Source organism: Homalodisca vitripennis, chromosome 3 (assembly GCF_021130785.1).
Source record: "Homalodisca vitripennis isolate AUS2020 chromosome 3, UT_GWSS_2.1, whole genome shotgun sequence".
Taxonomy (NCBI): Eukaryota; Metazoa; Arthropoda; class Insecta; order Hemiptera; family Cicadellidae; genus Homalodisca; species Homalodisca vitripennis.
Window position 1 is genome coordinate 165,320,745 of NC_060209.1, and position 22,201 is coordinate 165,342,945.

Consider the following 22,201-nt stretch of genomic DNA (forward strand, 5'->3'; position numbering starts at 1 on the left):
GTTTCCCGATTGTTGCCGAACAATGTTCTGTTCCTCATTCAGAAACCTGCCGGTGTAGTCTGAGACTGAGCCACTTTTGTTTGCGAAACAGTTGCAGTGTCTTTCTTACACAGCAACACTGGCTTGAGACAACTTTCCCATCTTCATTAGTCTATTCAGAGTATTTAACTCATAAAGCACTTTACAAATAAGTCTCCTTTCTTTGTCGAATAACTGCAGTGAATACAATTTAGTACATGCTAGGTATGTACATCAAATCGCATTAAGATTTAGATTTAATTGGAGTTTTTAAAACGATCTTCCTACAAGTGTAATTAATTTCTACTTCAATATTTCCATAAATATCATAACTAGCCACTTATAATGTTACAACGAACAGTATTTTGCCAGTTATTGCGCAAAAATAACAGGGACAAGAATGAACGAAGTTCACGTACTGGTGCGCGATCAACCCAGTTGCAATTTCAATCACGTTTGCCCCACTAACTTGGTAATAGCGTTCAATTTGTTCACTCAAATAACAAACCCCGACCTTCTTCCAAAACTGGGGCGCGAATACAATCTCAAAATCATGTTATTTGCCTTCCACTTGATGAGCATAACAACGTAAGTACCGTAAGTATATTTCTTGATTGCAGACTTCATTCCCTGAGCGTTAGCGAAACCTATTACCCGGAGGACTGGGTTAATCTTGTTTCTGCCTGTCTGTCCGCACGATATCTCAAGAACGGACTGACCAATAACTTGAAATTATGCATGCAGCTTAATTACTACACAGGCAACATTTAATTCGATTATGGTGCTTGACACTCCATGGTATTTTGCTTTCACTTAGTAGGCAACCATAATTTCTCTTTTGTCTGCTTGGAGAATGTACGTACACTTTTTTCTCTGTATGTTTGTCTCAAGAATGGAAGGAGCTGTAGATTTCAAGTTTTGCACTTAATCTGTTATGCAACAAATGGTCTTAGTTTAAAGTTTGTTATTTATGATGGAAGGTTTTCATAAGATAAAGGATTTCGAACATTAGCAATCTTTATATGTTACAAAATGTATAACACCATACACTATAACTATGTGTTATACAGTTGTACATATAACGATGGCAAATCTCCGAAATCCTATGATCCTTTTCAAATGGTCTTAATTGTAAACTTGCTTTGCTAATTTAACTGACAATAATTACTAATTAAACTAGGTATAGGGTGTGATAGAAGTTATTATTTTGCACACGCATCACCTGCACTTAAATGAATTGGAATTACATTTTCTAAAACTATTCGATTTATTGAGTAATAGTTTTTTTTTCATCAAAGTTCAATACTTGTACTGAATACAAAAGTACGTCTGTAGAAACAAAATTCTTATTCTAATATTATATTTTAATAATACTGTTGTGAATTATGCACAGTCATAGAGCATGACGCTATACCCTGCCGGAGAACTGGCGCCTCTGTCCCTGAAGGATTAACAGATCCTCGTCGACACAAGCGCTCTCATGTGCACTTACACCCATGTTCAGGCTGACGTGTCAATCATTCACAATGCTCCCAATGTGCATTGATCAGTTCTATTAATCTCACAATTTGATTAAATATGCAATATGTATAACAAAATTAATTAAAATGCGATGTATGAAATAGTAAAGATAATTTTTCAATGTATAAGGGCAGTGGCGTGTATTCCAAATTATTTCGGGGGCTGACAAACTGGGTGGTTTAGGAAGTATAAAATATTCTTTAAAAATAGAGGCTTTGGAATCATCCCCCGAGAAATTGATGAGCTTTAGATCTTACAAAATGTGTTCTTAAAATTAACAACTGGGTGCAATTTTAATGTTTGTCTTTCAAAATTTCGGGAGGGGCTGCCCTTGAGGTCCCTTACACACGCCCATTTATAGAGATATATTAAAATAAACGTATGTATACCCATTTTTTCGGATTTCTTAATGGAGGTAACATATTCCACAAAATTATTTCAGCACATTATAAATATTGTTTCTATACAATGTTGCCAGTTAATAACTTAAGACAGACAGATAATAGGATTTCGGATTCGTGTAAAAATTTGCAGCGTTAAGGTTCTATAATAATTCAGGGGTCACGGTTTTCCAGACAGTGTATAGTAATGAAAAAAGTTGGTGTGCTCTATGGAAGTTTGAATTATCTTGCAAAATTTGTTAAAACTTTTCTCAATGTGATGGAAGGGGTATTGAGACGTAGTGTATAGTTTTATCCTCTTTGTAAACAGGAATAATCTGGAACCTTAATGACAGCCTTCCTTCCTAATTTATGCAATAGATTTAAGAATCTCGAATACTCAATTGGACTTCAAAAGATTTTTGAGAGTGGATGGACCAATTTCGTGTCTCAACTATGCAACTATCAATGGATAGTAATCTCTGTTCTAGATCCGGAACCTCCTGAGCAACAACAGCAGCGCTATGTAGTATGCTCACTAGGCCTACATGTCTCCAAGCATCCCAGCCAGATTATGTCACTACGGTGAACCAAAATCTATAGCAACTTCCGAGTCTCACGCCATACTAGATTTGGAAATTCGTAGAAAAACAGAGATAGAATATCACCACAATTGGATGGTAATATTTCTTTATACACAACGGACATTAAATAATTGTATTTATTTATGGTACCTTTTTACCTATTTAAGGGATAAGTAATATCAGATTTTCTATTTTTTAGTGCTTTCTGGTTCTTTACAGTGAACTTCTAGCGTACTGTGCTAAGAATTTACACACGTTCAAGTGTACCATCGAATTGTTAGTTTTGTCTTTTTTGACATCTACGATTTAAATTAGTCAAGTTCAATAATTGAATTTAAAGCGATTCATAACTAAATGAAGATAATGCCCCGACTTGGCGTCATCTGGTCCTAATAGTGTCTCAACTCTCCAGGAGCGAGCGAGCAGCGGTTGGTAATACCGGAAGATAACCGTGATGGGAATGCACTTGGCTCGGAGAAGGTCCAATAATAGCACGTGAACCGGCAAGGCCGTCGAGGTCCATCCTCCATGGAAGCCGCTATAGTCAGAACAGCTGTCTCTCTTTACACATCAGCTGGGAGTTGTGTTATCTCGCTCCCACCAACACCGACATCAGCTGCAATAGATCTTTAATGAGTCTATCAACTGATACTTAAATAGATACTTAAAACTGGCCTTAAATAGTCGGCTGGCCGTGTTAGAACCTCATTGAAGAGAAAGTGGTTCCTCTGTAGGGGAAAGCCGATTGCTGGATTGTTCCCGCCACCTTCAAATCGTGACCTTATTTTTCAGAGACAATGTTTTCAGTCATGGTTTAGTAAATTGTACATACAAATATATACTGATCTCTGTAGTTAAATTTTTAATATAACTAGTAATTTAAATGCTCTTAAGGTAGTAATCAGCATACGAAACTAACTTACAGTAGTATTTCCACTGTAACTCATTTTCTCTAGTTACATCCTCGAGGTGTCCTACGGACTGATAGACAGCCCGATAATCATACAGAAATGTTTCCGGCAGACAAAAAAAATAAATTGTGTCAGCCTACTGAATGATAGGCTTTAATGGCGCTCAGCCAAATTCTACACTATACACCAACAGAGAGCTCGTTCTTGTTCATGTAGAAATGAAGTTTCATACAAAATGTAAATTCTATAAATGAAATCCTTTTCGAGATATCTAGCCACATGTTACATTCACGTTTCTGTTGACTGTGTTAGGTTTCAAAAATAAGTAAAGTTCAGGTAAGCAAGAACGTAGTCAGGGACAAATTTTTGGGAAGGTTCCTGACAACTGATATTTTCCCGTAGTGGACAGAAATTAAGGCCCCATTTTGTTCCTTAAAAAGTTCTCGACCCGTTTCTTTGTTGAGAACGATCTATCAGCAGTACATGTCAATAATACTGAATTATTTAAATAATAATAGTTTACTAAAAAAGTAATTGAAAAAACTAAAAATTTGGGGGATTCGGACCCCTTGGGTCCCCTTGTTGGCTGGCTACGTCCTTGCGGTGAGGTATGGAGAGAACGCAAGGTGCGCTGAAATCAAATCTTGTCTCGGACTTTGACTTACCACTCTATTATATTTTTACAGTATAACCGTTACCAGCGGCTTCCTATGGGAAAAACAAGGTTATTGTGTACATATTTCTTTTGGGTGACATATAACTCTCCTGTGTTAAGTGAAAAGTGACTGAAGGAGATTCCAACCCCCTTCTCTCCAATGTTCTAAGATTTTTATTGAATTGCTCTATAATTTCAGTAAAATCAAATTATTTTAGCCCGGTGTGGAGGATTTGTAATGTTAAAGTTCTCAGCTTTTCAGTTAACGCATTTATGATAGTAATAAATGGCGGGGCTATACACGATTTTGGAACAGAAATAGGCATATTTTAGGAACACATTATTCCAGACTTCTTGTTTTAGAGGTTCAGATGTTCCGATGCCATGGTTCAGTTTGCCTTGATGTCCTGGTCTCAAAAGCCTGTAACGATCAAAAGTGTGTACTTATGTCATTGTAATTTACTTCGGTCTCTATTTCTGAGTTGAGTTTGTTTCGTTGCCCCGATTAAGAAAATATATACATAGCATACGCAATTCTGAAAACTCTACTTAAACAAATAAAATAAAAATAACTAGATAAATAAAAACAACTAAGGTGGGTTTTATAACATCTGAAATCTGTATAAAAAGCAACATAGTAATTTTGTGTTTAATACATTACACTAATGATCAAGGACTGAATACTTAATATTTGCTAAAATCTACACTTAAAAGTCTACTTTCACTAAAATTTCTCATTTCTATTGCCAGGATAACCGCTGTGCTCAACTTTGTTTACTGAAAATGTTGAAATAAGAAGTTTAAGCTTACTCTATGCTTTAAGCTATAATGTAAAGATATGTAAAGGTACTTAAATAAACACATGACTGTGTTGTCTCATTATAATGTTTACAAGGAACAGTTGTTTACATTTCAACAAACTCTTTCAATAAATAACGTGTTTACTGCAATGCACTCCTTATGGGAAAGTTTGCAACTTGAGAGGTCAGTGGGGTGGAGCCCTGACTTCGGAGGGGAAAATCCTTCCTCAGTGAGCCTCCAGGGTTGGAGGTAAACGTATGTAATAAATTTCATGGCTTTTATTGGACGTTGAAGAGGAGTCAGTCATTCAAGACATCTCTTTATGTATATAGATAGATAAACTACATGTGTTAATATGTCACGTGTTAAAATCTCATATGTTTGTTTACAATCTCTGCTTGTTTACAATTTACTAGTAAGCAATGTAAACAGATTCACTAATGCTCAACCAAATCCGATTGAGTAACGTACACCATCACTGAACTCAGGTTTCCCTACATAGAATTGAATCTTCAATCAAAACTTCAATTCTATAGGTAACTTCGTTTTCGAATGAAGTTTCCCAACCAATTGAATTATAAGCTTTGCTAACGCTCAGCCACTTAGTTCAAGGGACAAAACAACTCAAGACCGTACATTACTTGAAAAGGTTTTAAACTCAAATCTCGTCTGCAAGTGTAACAACACTATGCCTGTCTAGTGTTTATGCTGGGGTAGCACGAGGCTTGTGTGAGGGGGGAGGTGAGTGGATGAGGAGGAGGAGGGGGTCGTGTAGGCTGCTGAGGACCTGAGATCTCTGGCAGCTTGCCACCGCTGCATTGTCTCTTTTCTGCCTCATCGCTGTCGCTGTCTTTTCCTCACTTGCTTGTAGCGTATTTTGTAACCATAACCTCACTCTACAAAGGCACGAGCAGGTTAGATAAATAACGGTTCAGGCACCTGTCGCAGAGCAAATGTGGGGAAACCAAATTAATTGTTTGACTGTTCAAAACTATAATTTATTTTTCTCAATGGGTGGATTAATTTTGATTATAAACGCATAGTATGTTGAAATTTAAAAAAGTTTCATAACACAATTTTATAAATTTAACATTTATTTTAAATTCTGAGTATTATCAGTAGTGACATAACTTAACTGATCTATGGGTACTCAGAAATATTAATACAGCGTGTACAATAAAGCCTGATGGTTAGTCAAAACAAGTTGTGCGTCAAAAATCCTGTACCAAAATAACGTCACAGCACAGAACCAAGGTCACACAACACGTGTCGCACGTGTCGCATGCACGTTTGGGTTCGTTCTCACCAGTCTGGACTTTCCAGTCAAGCGCTTCCTGGTAGTTTTCTGGATTTATTGTGCCACGTAGGTAATTTTTTAAGTATGCTTAACCTTATGCTTAATGTTCTTAATACCTGAAAAAAGGATAGATCCGATCCTCGAAACGTAGTGTTCCTTATTGAAACATATAAAATGGGAAATGTCTGAAATCTTTACATTCTTTCAATAATATTTACTTTAATAAACAATACTGGTTTTTTTTTAGTTTAAATACACATGATTTAAAAGTAACTATTATAAAAAATAACTTCAAGTAATTCATTGAACTAGCAGCATTATTGCTTTTAGTTCGCAAACAACCGAAATATTTTGATTCCGTCCAAATCAAAAGATTGAGGGCTATCTGTATTTGGACAACAAACATGTATTATTAGTTTAAAATCTTTATTGGTCATCAAATTTATGTTTTTGTTGCTTTTTTGGCCCTCAGATAAAAATTGCAAAAAGAAATACTGGAATGACAGATTTGTACATTGCTAGGAACGGTGGATTGGTTGCTATCACCAGACGACAACCTTGTAGTGGCAGCCTCCACCGTAGCTCCGGTTGTCGTCGGAATATTGGAATGACAGATTTGTACATTGCTTGGAACGGTGGATTGGTTGCTATGACCAGACGACAACCTTGTAGTGGCAGCCTCCACCGTAGCTCCGGTTGTCGTCGGAATATTGGAATGACAGATTTGTACATTGCTTGGAACGGTGGATTGGTTGCTATGACCAGACGACATCCTTGTAGTGGCAGCCTCCACCGTATAAGCTCCGGTTGTCGTCGGAATATTGGAATGACAGATTTGTACATTGCTTGGGACGGTGGATTGGTTGCTATGACCAGACGACAACCTTGTAGTGGCAGCCTCCACCGTAGCGGTCCGGCTGTCGGCGGAATGCTGCGATCGGCGATTGGAGTAATTCGCTTCGGCACGTCGAGGCGCGAGGGCGACCACGCGGAAAAGGTCTCCTCGCAGCACAAACCGCACCTACTTCAATTCTTCGGTCTTCAATGAAACTGTTACCTTGAACACTTCTACATTCCACGACTACAGTATACTCTGCCCGGAGGCCGTGGCCTCTGAATGATTATAGATCCGACTAATGCTCATCATTGTCGATGATGAAAGGGCAGTCCGACCATTCGGACCATGAGTGAGCAGCTTGCCTGACAGAGTAAAGTTGCATTTATACTGGAGCTACTGTTGTAATATTCGCTGGGATCGCCATCTTAGTGTTTTTTGATCATTGAGAAATCACATGTATAGATTTTTTGTCGAAACTACATCTAACGTAGCCTATCTATGTTGCTGTTGAGCCACTAGTATTAACGGTTAAAAAGAATTTGTAGCACAACTAGGGCAAGTCTGTCAAACGTTCCTCGATAAAGTAGTGAGTGACCTTTAAAAAATCAATTTTGTCGATATGAATAAAGGTAAACTATTTTAATATCTAATTATTACAGTTATACGGTTAAATAATTACGTTCAAGGTCGAACATTTAGGACATTCGGTTGGAACTTTGGAATCAGGAGGTTATTTTTCTACCTTGTTTCAAATCTGTGTGTGAGGTCTGGAAAACTAGCTAGGTGTGGTTTACGAGAATGGAAGATTGATATGTAACAGCATCTCCGCAGGAAAAAACGTCTCGCCAGCTTTCTCGATTTCCCAGGCCTCACACTATTCGAATTGTTAAAATATCTGCTAGTAGAAGTGGATAACGAACAGATGTTAGAAATGTTAAGTAGACTATGATTAAAACAATTATTAGTATTGAAAAAGGGCAAGAAGAATACTTTAATAACCAATCATTTACTGGAAGAAGAAATTGAGTTTTTACAGTTAATAATACTAGGGACTGCGAGTTTGTATAAGACAAATCACCGGCAATAATCACTAGCAACTCCAGCACCAGTCGCGCCACTCAATGCTACAAGCAACAACCCACACAAACAGTGCCACGGGATTATCGCAACAGTTTCCCCAGTAAACACACAGTTTGTATAAGACAAGTCACCGGCAATAATCACTAGCAACTCCAGCAGCAGTCGCGCCACTCAATGCTACAAGCAACAACCCACACAAACAGTGCCACGGGATTATCGCAACAGTTTCCCCAGTAAACACACAGTTTGTATAAGACAAGTCACCGGCAATAATCACTAGCAACTCCAGCAGCAGTCGCGCCACTCAATGCTACAAGCAACAACCCACACAAACAGTGCCACGGGATTATCGCAACAGTTTCCCCAGTAAACACACAGTTTGTATAAGACAAGTCACCGGCAATAATCACTAGCAACTCCAGCACCAGTCGCGCCACTCAATGCTACAAGCAACAACCCACACAAACAGTGCCACGGGATTATCGTAACAGTTTCCCCAGTAAACACACAGTTTGTATAAGACAAGTCACCGGCAATAATCACTAGCAACTCCAGCAGCAGTCGCGCCACTCAATGCTACAAGCAACAACCCACACAAACAGTGCCACGGGATTATCGCAACAGTTTCCCCAGTAAACACACAGTTTGTATAAGACAGGTCACCGGCAATAATCACTAGCAACTCCAGCAGCAGTCGCGCCACTCAATGCTACAAGCAACAACCCACACAAACAGTGCCACGGGATTATCGCAACAGTTTCCCCAGTAAACACACAGTTTGTATAAGACAGGTCACCGGCAATAATCACTAGCAACTCCAGCAGCAGTCGCGCCACTCAATGCTACAAGCAACAACCCACACAAACAGTGCCACGGGATTATCGCAACAGTTTCCCCAGTAAACACACAGTTTGTTTTTTTGTTTTGATTTTCCTTTCTTTTTTTTGTCATACTCTGTCTAAATATCTTGAGCCCTTATGAATTTTGGATCCTCTAAGTACGTGTAATTTCTTGAAGGCCAACAGATTAAGTTTGTTACAAAGTTGTTTACAGAGAAAGTCCAATTTAACATAATCGTTGAAAACATCGATTGATATTTTTTTTCTCAGATTGTACCGTTATCTGGTTATATTTTTACTAATACATATTTTCGCAACCCTGTTACTCGTTACTGGTTAATATGTTACATCCGATGTTCTTGGAACTAAATTCTTGGCGGATTATTTATTATCCTTATTGGCCGCGTATTAAATTTTTCTCTCGAGAACTTCGTAGCTGACCATCTCGCTGCCGAGAAACATCTCGCGCGCCTTGTCCGCGAGTTCAACCGAGTCTCTGATTTAACTTCGAGTCTCTTATTTCAACTTCGATTGCTTCCAGCACTCATGTTTTACACTTATAGTTTACTAATCTTCACTTTTTCCGACTACAGCTGCAATGTCGAGCCAAGATGCTGACGCCCGCGCTTGTGAGTCCACATCAACGTGAAGGGAAGTCAATTTTAAAGTGTTATAATTATTAAGTTCTTAAGCAAAATTCCTATAGAAAATTTGAACCACTAGGCCCACCCCTATGATATCATTAAGTTCATTATCACTCTATTTGGCAGCAAAGTGGCAATACATTGTTTTATTTTGAACATATTTAACATATAGAAGTGGTGTTTTTATGTTTATTTGCAACAATTAAACATATTAGTAAACTTTCTACTATTAGAAAATCGGGTATTCATTACTACGGTCTCAGCGGTATCCAATCCCATATGTTTCGACCGTTCATTACAAGATCATTATATTGTTAGCTTGACACAACCATCAGACATGTAATTATAAGTTAGAAAAGCGCCTGCTAACCAGTAACAAGCTGACTATTTGGCGGAAAGAGGTTACTTCCAATCTCTCTATCAAGTGCCTGGTGGGGATATAACTATTATTTATTAGTCTGTTTTAAGTGCGTTAAGCTAATAGCGATCACGTGTCCAAATCCAACTATTTGGAGCACACCTATTTTGATGAGGAGAGACAACAACCCTCGATGGCACCAGGGAGGCCGAGGAATGACGGAGGTAAGCCTATTCTCCCTCCCCAGCCCCGCTACTGATGTCAACTTTGATCAATCAATCACCCGCCCGAGTCAACCTCGTCCCCATGTGTGTTGTGCGTCAACTGTCAACTGAGGCCTGTTTGACCCAATCAGTCCGGCATGGATAATTGTTGGCCGACCGGTGGCAACATTCCGGGGATCACTCTCAGGCTTACCGCACTAATTTCATTTCACGATTGGGGCATGTCAACAAAGAAGTCGGTGAATTCCCTCCATCAAACCAACATCTAAATTTAAGAGGAGCCAGATTAGATAAACTATGACTTATAATAGTGGCACAGTTATACTGGTTTTTGCCTTCGCCGTTTTTTCCGTTTGAAGATTTAAAAGCAATCAATTAAGTTACTTGTATTTTTAAAGAAAATAATCGTTAAAAAAACCCTTTCCTAATAGTGCCACGTAAGAGATTTTTAATAAGAGGTGTACTCATAGTGAGAGTGGTTATTGTTTTTTTGTTATGTATTTGCGTAATAAGAGTTTTTAGTTCTTATAACTATCGTTATGACAACCTTGTTATATAAACGTTCGTAAAACAAATTATATAATTGGCACTTCCCGTGATATACTCTTACAAACCCATTGCGGCGCTAGCAATATACGTTTATATGTTACAACAACAGAAACTCGCTTTGTTTAGCTTCTATGTTTGTGTTTTACTTCAAAACGTCATAAACTGTTTGAACTACAGCATATCACCTTGCCATAAATAATTGGTTTATTAGTACCGTATCTAACTAACTTAGCTATACTAAGCTACATAAAGTTTAAAAATGGCTGCTATCATAAAGCTTAATATAAAGTTAATTCAAATCTACATGTTATTAATAAACATTGTTTTCAAATCCATAATAATATTATTTGTTGAATGTAAAATAATTAACTATTCTAATATAAAAAAAATAAAGGAAAGATAAATAGCATATGATTGTGCTCTGATTGTTTACAAATTTACTTCTTCTGCTATTTTCTCATTCCCAGTATGTTTACCATAGGTAAGACCTATGCAAAATTCGCTAATGCTCAGCCAAATCCTATGGAGTGACATACACCATCATCGAACTCAGGGTTATCTATACAGAATTAAAGCTTGATGGAAAATTTCAATTCTATAGGACTGTTTTCGAGATATTGTGCGTACAAACTGACAAATAGACAGAAGGAAGCTTTTCCAGTTCCTCGAATGATACTTAAGTTCCTCACAGACTTACGTTGTTTATGACTTATGAGTTTTAAATAAGGGCAGACATATTATATAAAACAATAGTTAATATATAGTTCACAACTCTTTGATTCGTTTAGACGCTTACATTGATGCGAGAAAATTATGTTAATATGTGTTAGTGCAGTCAAAGAAACCGGTATGTTACGCAAAACCAATAAATATACTGTCATAACAATGTTTCGTGCTTTATTCCTCTCTTTGCCACATTGCCGGTCAATATCACGAGGAAACCACGTAAGAGATGACGCGAAGAGATTCCTGACTACCCAAGTCTAAATCGGACTCGATCATTCCTTGCCAATTGTTGAGCAATCGTTGTAACGTGACTCATTGTTGTTAATTGTAATCGCCTCCGCTGAATTTTCTATCTGAATAGCTGGCTATTTTGGGTGTGCTTGCATTATATGGATGCACCTAGCTGAGTAATGGTTTGCGCAATAGCTCTTGACGTGCAGTTTGTTTACTTTTACACAATACACCCAGAAGCGAGAAACAATTTACATTGAACAAGCATAAGCCCTGGTTCTTCTTGATCTATACATAAAAGCATTTTTCTAAGAAAGAAAACGATCAGCTGCCCTAGGTTTGGTGGAGGTCGAAATGGAAGTTAACGAAATGATGTATGCCTAACGGTATACGTCTCATCTTCAAATGCATAAAAGCATCCGTCAAGCACGGAATTAAATTTAAACGAGCACCAGCTAAATTAAGCAGATTGACTATTTGGTAGAAAGTGGAGATTCTAATGTCGTCTGACAGTGATGTAACTGCTTGTCTGACAGTTGGTTTTAAGTATGTTAAGATAAGAAAACCAGTTTTATATATTTAACTCTTTCGATACTCACTAGTTCGACGTCCACCAAAAGTAGCTCGGCTGACAATGAATTTCTTTGTAGAATAAATTTCTCTATCGAGTTTTTGATAAAACTCAGCTTATAAAATGGAAATTGGCTCTCCCCTCCTAGACTACTAATGCGACACACCGTTCGTATAATAATAATAATAATAATAATAATAATGAGCATGATTATTACCGTTATATAATATTGGTGGTTATGAATCCATGTAAACCTCCTTGGTAGCGTATTCCAAGAGCCAAAAATCTGTTTTTTTCCAATGGAACATCTGGAACCACAGGTCTCAAAAATACATTTCGTTAAGGTGAAGCAAGCGGGTAGGTGTCGCAATAGGAAATGGTGACACAAATCACTTAGTAACTATGTATTAGCTCTTGGGCGTGGTTGCTGTTGACAAGAAACTTATGTTACGATAAAATAATCTGCTGTTAACGAATTTTAATAACAGTAAAATTAAACAAATTTGGGTTTTTCCTTTTTTTTGGTGTGAAGAACTGCTATTATGAGAATTTGTTGTTTTTTTGTTTTGAAAATTAGTAATTCAAGAACAATACTTATATAAGATTCCTATAGACCCGTATACATCTATTTTTATTTTTTAGGGATTTTAGGGGGGTTTCTGTCCCCCTCATCAACCCCCCCCCTAATTACACCACTGACGATAATTAAATGTTGTGCTGGCATACGAATAAGCTGTAAGTTTTTAATTGTCATCGATTATACCTGTTATATGTATTCAATGAATATTATATCAAAGGTGTTTTTATAAATTTTTACATCAAATATTCTAGAATTAGAATGGTGAATAGTTATTAGAAATCTAATGAACAGGCGGAAGTTAATTACCATCTACACAAACTATTATAAATCAATCCAACTAGTGTTCCTAGTTAACATCTGGGCATTTCATTAAAATTCTAGCGTCCAAAATATCGGTCCTGAATTTTGGAGTAATCAATTTATCAATTAGAATGGTCCCTTTATCCTTGCTTCAGTCTTGAAGGCTGTATTGGGCAATTAATCAAGGTCCATTTGATAATTTTATTGTACTTAAGAGTAATAAAAGTGAACAAAGTCGACGTGTTTAATATTTGCAGTATGCAAATTCATTTCAGAATTATAACAATTACGTTATAAGAGAAAGTTAAAACGAAACGATTATTTTCAAAGTCCTTAGCTTAAATCAATGACCCTTATAAATTGTTTATCTGTTTGCCTGTCCCCTGTCAACAGATACAAAACTGTGTATGCACTGCCTCTGTCTATTTGTTTGTCTGATTCACTCAGCCTCCCTGATTGCTTGGTTGCTCAATCATTCCTGATACTAAAATGGACACTCCGATGATTTTCTTCAGTAAAATGTAGCTAATTTTAAGAACTGTCTGGTGAAAATGAGGTTTATTAATATAATAAAGAAATATGTTCGTTATTAAAACATGAATGTTTATTTTACTGACTAATTTACTAATATATTAACTGAACGAATATCGAAGAGCCTGGCAGGTCATCGTCTTCGTGGCATTCTTTAAGAACTTTGCTGACCTTTGACCTTTAGAACTCAAAATCAATAGGGTCTTCCTTAGCCCAAGAGGAACCTCTTTACCAACTTTGAAATCGCTAGGTCGTTCCATCAAGAGTTATCTCACTGAGGGAGAGACAGACAACGATCCTATTTTGAGAAGGGCATTTCGAGTAAAAGGTATACTTTATATATGTGTATTTAATGTAGACTTTTCGGCAGTATTCTTATTTTACCCAATTTTAAGTATGTTTCATAAACACATTTTAATACTATATATAAAAATATTTTACCGCTCGGCTGTAATTATTGTTTGCCACATCACCCATTTCCTATAACTAGTTTAAATATTAGTTTTCCAGGTGGAACAGTACGTTATGTGTTAATGTTTACATATTAATCAACCATTAATAGTAAACAAGGCACGGATGCCAGACCGCCTACTGATTCACCAAAGCCTTCGTGTCGCTAAATATAAACTGAACGATTCCAAGGCGGGCAGGCGCAAGTGCCAAACTTGTGCAGTGTTCGCTCTTAATACGAGCAACACAGTTCATAACCTGTGTCTAAGTTTAGACTGAAACAACTCATTCCAGAAGACGCTAACCTTGCACAAGCGCTCGCAAATGCGCAACTTTGCACAAGAATCGCAAATGCGCAACTTTGCACGAGAATAATTAGTGGTTGGCAAACACTGAAAATGTAAACAATTTGCTAGAAATTATCATCAGTACAGTTCTCTCTATATTATTCAATTATCTATTTTCCTCTACTTAACAAATTGTAATAAATTCCTGTTTTACGAACTTCTTTGACAAGCCGTTTTTTTTTTTCAATTCACGTTTGAAGTATTATTCTCACACTAAAGAAGCCTAATACAAAGTCGTTATAACAGAAGCTTTCATGGAAAAAAATATTATTTCTAGCCCAATAAACGTCATTACCTATTGCATATAGTTATATTTCAAGGACTTACATGTTCAAGAAGCGATAACCGTGTGCAAACCTAATCAGTCGATACAAATTTGTCGAATACGGGTGGCAGCACGAGTTACGAGAAGGTTGTAAACTATGTAAGACCATTTAACGCTGATTCACAGTGGATTAGCAGCTGGTGGAGCAGTTGGGGTGGACGGAGGGGTGTGGAAGAGAGTGGTTAGCTACTGTACTGTTAGAACCTCCCTCCCACATTGTTAATGCAAGAAGAGGCGGCCGGCTCCCCACACTAATACTCCTCTGTTGTCCAGGTTAAATCTGAGCAAACAGATGGTTTTCCTGACAGGCAGATCATTCTCATACACGGTCCACAGGCGAAATATAATAGTGTCACTTTATATTTAATTAAACCCTTTCTTGTTTTAAACAAACATTACAGTTTTCGGGTTTATGCTTATAACATTAATTGTCTGTACTGCAAACATGATGTAAGCTGAAGCAGATTTCTCTTTTTTAGGTAGAAAGACTTTAATTTAATTTATATAAAAATACCACTTTTCCCTTCGCGTAATCACTTTACAAATTACTTGCACTTCGTCTGACATAGACAATGTCAATTATTTGCAATTATTACATCCAAACGAACACATTGCTTCCTATCATGTATTAACCTTGTATTAATCTTGCTATACACTTCCTGACAAAATAGGATCATTTTAAAATACACAGTTTAACCAATTTCTCAAAAAAGGTCAATTAATATTTTTAAAAAGCCCCTTAAAGACTTAATTTAACATGGCAGTTAAAGAATTACGTTAGTAACCAACAATTATTGTTTAGCATATATAATGAGACGCCATTTGTAACACATTCTTAAATTTGTACAAGGAGAGAATTCAAATAAGAATGTGTTTGATTCCATAAACGGCTATTTAAAAAGGGTATCGAGAGTAAACATAATTTCAACATGACATACAGTATATTCTTTTGGTTAAGCCTACAAAAAATTGCATTATTCGTATAATTGAATAAACAAGAAGAATATTTTTATTGAAGAACATACGTGTATAATGTGTTATTCAGATTTTGCCTATTTGGAAGAAAAATGTATCAACAAAGATTACAATCTGTGATTTATTTCTCTGATTGTATAATGTATCATAAAACCCGTATTACTATACTAAAACAGTTTAAGTTATCTTAGATAGCCGTTCATGGAGTGAATTGAAACGATATGAAAGTAACAGTAACATTTAGTGTGCCTTAAGGTTCAGTATTAGACCCAATTTTATTCATTGTCTTTGTTTATGATGATACTTCAGCGCAGCTTATGGGTTTTATATTCTCAGAATGGACTACTGTCATAAAAATAAACTAGAATCATAATTTTTCAAAACAAAACTGTTGAATTTCAGGTCAAATTGATTATAGTGATTTTTAAGTGTTTATCAGTTATTACGGGATTTGTTTAATCGTGAGGGCTTTTGTATTAAACAATGCGCCACAGCCTCTATGGACAGCTTATTGTGCAATGTTATCCTTAATACATTCTTCTTCTAGTTTTGGAAATATTAAAATTAATTACGTTTCATTGTTACTTGTAATAAATTTAAACTGTTTTTATACATCTATTAGTTAACTATAGCTAATGTAATATCAAAATTCAGGTTAGAAGATGTAACTCAGGTTTACTCTCTAAAGTAAAAAAAACTCAAAAGTGGTTTTGTAGTAGAAGAGCGTGTTTTAACACTATAAACTGTTCAATAACTCGTGCTTGTCATGTTTAATATTATAAAATGTTTGTAACCTCGCAGATTTTCCGGAAAGAGCTACATGTTCATTCTCAGAATAACAGATACAAATCGTTAAATATTCGTGTTGTTTAACGTTTCAATGTTAACAGACATCCAACGAGAATCTTTGATAAGTAGTAAATATGAGAATGAGAGAGGAATATTCCCTCTATAATTATCTCTGTTAGAACGAGAATACAAACTTTAATTAACATTGGATAAAACAATCTTGACATAAAATAAACTAGTGCTTAGATTAAATAACACTATTTGTATGTTTCATATACTAATATTAACCTTTTTAATATTTATTAAACTAGTCAATTTTAAAAGGTGATGCAGCTTAATTAAAATTATTTGTTTACATACATTTTGATTTGTCCTTCAACAATGCTATTGTTTTTTTTTTTCAGAATTATTTGTGATAGCGATAAATTCCCTAATGACACAAAAAAATAAAAAGTTTTTTAATTTTTAAATTTAGGTCTCAAGAAAAACTGCTGAAAATAAGTATGAGTTTTTACAGTATGCCTGTAACTCCTGTTGTCTCTTCAGGGAGTGACAACATTTTAAATTATTTATGACTTTAAAAGTTATGTTTAAATAAATTTAAACAATTAAAAACATTTATCTTTTTAAATATTACTTAACGAAGTTATGTTTTGTTATAACTAAAAAAAACAAATTTTATATCTTCAGCTGTTTTTGTGGGTCTGATTACAAAATACTCCTAAATACTATTTTAATTCTTTGATCAATAACATGTTTCTATTTTTGTATTTAGGGAAGGTATTTTAAAAAGCTATAACTATCCTTTAATTCAATACATCAAGCGAGCCGAACTCCAGTTGTACTACTTTAAAATATAAGATTATTTTTTATTGACACATTAAATCATTTTGAATTACTTGTACGTTTAATCAAGATTTTGGATGTAACATGAGTGGAGATTTAGCAGCAGATATTTTTTAGAGATCCGTTAATTTAACCGAATTATATTATATGTAAAACTGGTACAATTCCACCTTTCTTCCTGTTGAACTATCTGAGCTGACTATTAAAACTATTAAAAATATTTGCTCCCAAAGAGTAGACCACTGAAGCATGAAACTTCAATTGAATCTGTCAAAAGCGTGTTTCAGTAGCCTATTATTACGTAGGTCACATCTACGACCATTTTATACAACAATTCGACATTTTGTATAACATAAAGCCGCATTAAATACCTTACAACAACTACTAACTGAGAGTATCGTGGTAATACTAATATGTATTTGTTGAGTGTACAGCGTAGATTCAGTGGAATGGAAGTCTTTGAGGCCCTGACGCAACGCCAATGTCATCAGTATAAATGAGCTCGCTAGAATGCTTCACTTGTGTTGCTTACACATGGGACAGATAGTGTATACAGCAAGAGGCTATATTTACAAAGTCGACTCAAGACATTGCGTAAGCATGCGTGTTACTTTTGCTACGAAGTCGACACAGAATGGAAGTCTTTATTGACGAACAGATGAACCCGCACAAAACCCCATATCAAATTTAAGCTCCCATAAAATGGAAATGAAAACGCCGCGTGTGTGATGAAATTTAACGCAGATGCACAGTGGATTATCGTGGTGGAGTGGTGTGGAAGTGGGGGGGGGGACTGCAGTCATTGCTAATTCAGCCAACAACCGCCAACCCCCGGCTAATATGTGGGATAACTCGCAAGCTGTGTGGGCAAGTGATTTGTTCAGGCGGTCAAGTACTCATTCAGTAACTTTTGTCATTTTTAGTCGTTTTGTCAGTTTTTCGACAATCGATTTATCATGTTAGTCATGCCATTCGTGTACATCCGATTTACGAAACGATTGGTGACATATTTTAATAACACGAGGTTTGGGATGTTGGTAAACGTGTGACGGTTATAAGAGCCGGTTTTAGTGACATTTATTACAGTTTTACACCATAAGTACAGTCTTAACTTTAGCCACTTTTACACAATTATTAATGGTAGGATTTTCTTTTGTACAATTGATATTCAAACGATAAAATACAAAAATGCAATATTTTTCTAAATCAACAATTAAATTTAAATAAAATTACGAATACAACCTAAAGCCTTTGGATCGGTATTAATTATGTCTTTAAACTCCTCCCATCATTCTATGATAAAAATAAGTGCATTAATGTGTTTTAGATTAAAATCAAGATAGCCTCCAATACATTCAGTTCTTAAAAGGTCCAAAGACCTAAGAGGATCTATTTCACTTTAGAAGACGTTGCAGTTTAAAACGTATTAAGAAATTCAATTAGGATTTCAAGTTATTTTGAAATACAATTCCAATCTGTTTAAAAAAAATTTCAATAACTTTGTTTTCAATTTCGCTATTATAATAGTACAGCGATCATTGCTTTTTGTTATAACATCTTATAAAGAGAGTTCCTTTACGAATTAAAAATACTCTAAAAATTCCCAACACGACTAACTCGAGGCCATAAAGTTTAAGGGTTCTTATTCGCCACTGCTGATATAAATCAACGGCTTACACGCCTGGTCTTGTGCGTGCGTAAATTACCATCTGAATTATGTTGAAATTTGTCATTTTTTTCTAGCCTGCTATTTTTATGATGAAGTTCTGCAATCCCCATGTGTTATGTATTATATATGTGCATGGAAAGGGCCTGTTCGTTAAGCTTATATAAAGTTCGAACGGGTTAACTTATTTTAACCATTTTCAATTTTTTATATGATTCATATGACCTACTTGCACTATGTGCTATCCTTCAATTTTTCAAATAATGGATTATAAAACTTTGAATTGAAAGGATAGTAGGACTCCAAACACTTGCCCACGTCAAAAATATAACACAACGTTTCGAAGATCCATACTCTTTTTTAGGTCAAAAATCCTGTCATAAGGTTAAACATAAAAAAAAAACATAGAAAACTAAATGGTCTGTGACGATGAACTCGGTACAGTTTCACAACAGAATATGCTGTATATAAAACAACCACGCATAAACCTTTAAGTCCAGAATGGTTAGAATGACCCCAAACTATATTGCTACACAGACAAAGAGGTGGGACTACACATGTTTTAGTGTCGCACGCACCATGGCAGGAGAAAGACTGGGGAGAGACAATTAATATAGTAGGTACCTTCCTGTGTCATCATGATGCGTTATTTGAAACAAAAAAGTGGAATAAAAGAGGCGGAAAGAAAAGGCTAGATATTATCCTTGAAATTTAACGTTCTATTTTTGCAACGAACATATTATTATGGAAAATGTCCTAAATCGTTTCATATCAACTATCGTCAATAATACACTTAGAAAGAAGACCTTTCGATGCAGAAAATGTTCATCTTACATCACTCCAAAGGTATTTTTATTTTTAGCGGATATTATTTTAATATGTATTTAAATAGCATTGGATTAATCGTATAATTAGTAATTCACGCTTACCATTCGAGTTGGGTTGTTTAAATGTTTGTCCGATTTGAGCCTAAAGGGGTTTTTATTTCAAGGAACTTATTTTGATTACTTATTGTATAGTTCATACATAAAATAAGAGTAAACCCCAGGTTATTGGAATTATGTGATAGTTAACAAAATAGAACGTATATCACAAATTTAGGAACATTAATAACAATACAAAAGATTTTTATAAGACTAATGACCAAAGCTAATTTTAGGGAACATTCTTATCCCTTATTTGTAAGCATGAACATATTACCCCTTCGTTATATGTACATTTATAAAGTATTAAATTTGTTTTATATGAGAAGTGGTAATGCTCTGAAAAATGTAAATAAAGCAGAAATGAGATTAAGAAATGCAAATAATTTTTGTGTACCAAAGCCTCAAAAAACACATTTTACAAAATGTTTTTTCTTTTATAGCTCCGAGGACATATAATTTACTGCCGGAATTAGTCAAAAATAGTAGGAAAATAAATATATTTTCTAAAAAAATTAGAGTATGGTTGATAGGTCAAAATGATATTGAGTATATGTTTAAGATAATAAATTAGTGTATGGTTAGTCTTATCTGCTAAGTCATAAATCTATTTAAATAGACACGGTAGAGCATTATAAAAAAATTATTTATAATATAATATTTAATGTTACATGTATAAAGCCTAACATTTTAATATTGTAAGTCATGCATAAATCCTTTTTATTTAATACAGCACAATAGTTATAATAAATTTAAACTTTGAAACATACCTAATAGTACATTATTTACTACATAAGCTACAATAACTCATTTTTATAATTTCATTCTTGCTCGTTTCCGCAATTTTTATTTTTTACCCTTTTTGTATATAGTATCCCCAACACAGGCACAGCCTTATGGGGTACCTAAATTTCCCTTATTGTATAAATTTATTGGCCTAATTATTGGTTTAAAAAAAGAAAGAAAAACCTAAAAGGATGTAATCTGCTTTTTATATTTTATTACTCTAAGTACATAAAGTAGAAATAAAATAAGTGGAAAACATTTTTTTTGTATTTGTTATTTTACTGCTATTGTAAATACGTTATGTAATAGTATTATTTATTATTAAGCACTGGCAATAATATTTGTTTGTAATATCCAGTTTGTTATTTTGGGGAAATAAATGATTTATTATTATTATTATTATTATTATTATTATTATTATTATAGTATCTCAACATTAACATAAAATGCAAGGTGCGTCTGTAGTTTATTAACTGTATTTAACTGTTACAACTGTAATTGTATTACTTTCATACAATTAATTAAGACTTACTGCTTATAATAAAATTAAGACCTATTCATAAACACCCTATATTGCTTTCAAGCAATTATATCATTGATCACCGAAGGACGACTGAAATTTAGATAGGTATAATCCAGCACCAGGCTCTCTGCCTCAAACGTCGCGGACGTAAAGAAGCAACCAAGTGTGTAAAAGTAAACAGGTCATTGTTGTAAACAAGCCGTGGTAAGCTGTCGACATCGATGACCAAACCAATACAAGCAAGGATTTACACAAATCATTGAAGCAGCATGAATAAATGTGTACAGCAGCACTATGGGGTGACAGACAGACAGACCGTGTATCAATAATGAAGCCCACTGCGATCATAGCGGCCAGTGAGGGGTGAGGGAGGGGGGTGTGAGGTGCGGGGTTGCTGTCATTGATTATTCGAGGGAAGGGTACTCCCCTCCCGCCCACTCCTCTAATCTGTTGCAATATCAGTCAATCCTGTTTAAATCTGCCCCAAATGGATATTGTGTCAGTGGGGTGTAATTTTGCAGATCGCTTAATATTGAAGTTTAGACGATCACATATGAAAGTACAACGATAAGTAATTGAATGGAGAACAAGTTTTCGTTTTAACGCGTGTTGCATTAACCTGCACTGTGGGAAATTTGACTGTTGCAGTGTTGCTTTGGACTAGATCTTTATAACAGGTTTGTATATAATTCAAAGAAGCTCCGTGCTATTCATATTGTAATGGTGTTATTGAATAGCAGTTTTGAAACCAATTTATTTCATATTAGTCCTTTCTTTGTTTCAATACTCTTGGGGCTATAACAGTCCTCTGTTATAACTGAATATTCAATTTGTAAATTATAAATTTCTTACTCCTTGCTCTATACAGGATTTCCAGTACAAATCTGTCAACACTATATATCAATGTTGTTTAATATTGTAAAAAGGTTATAC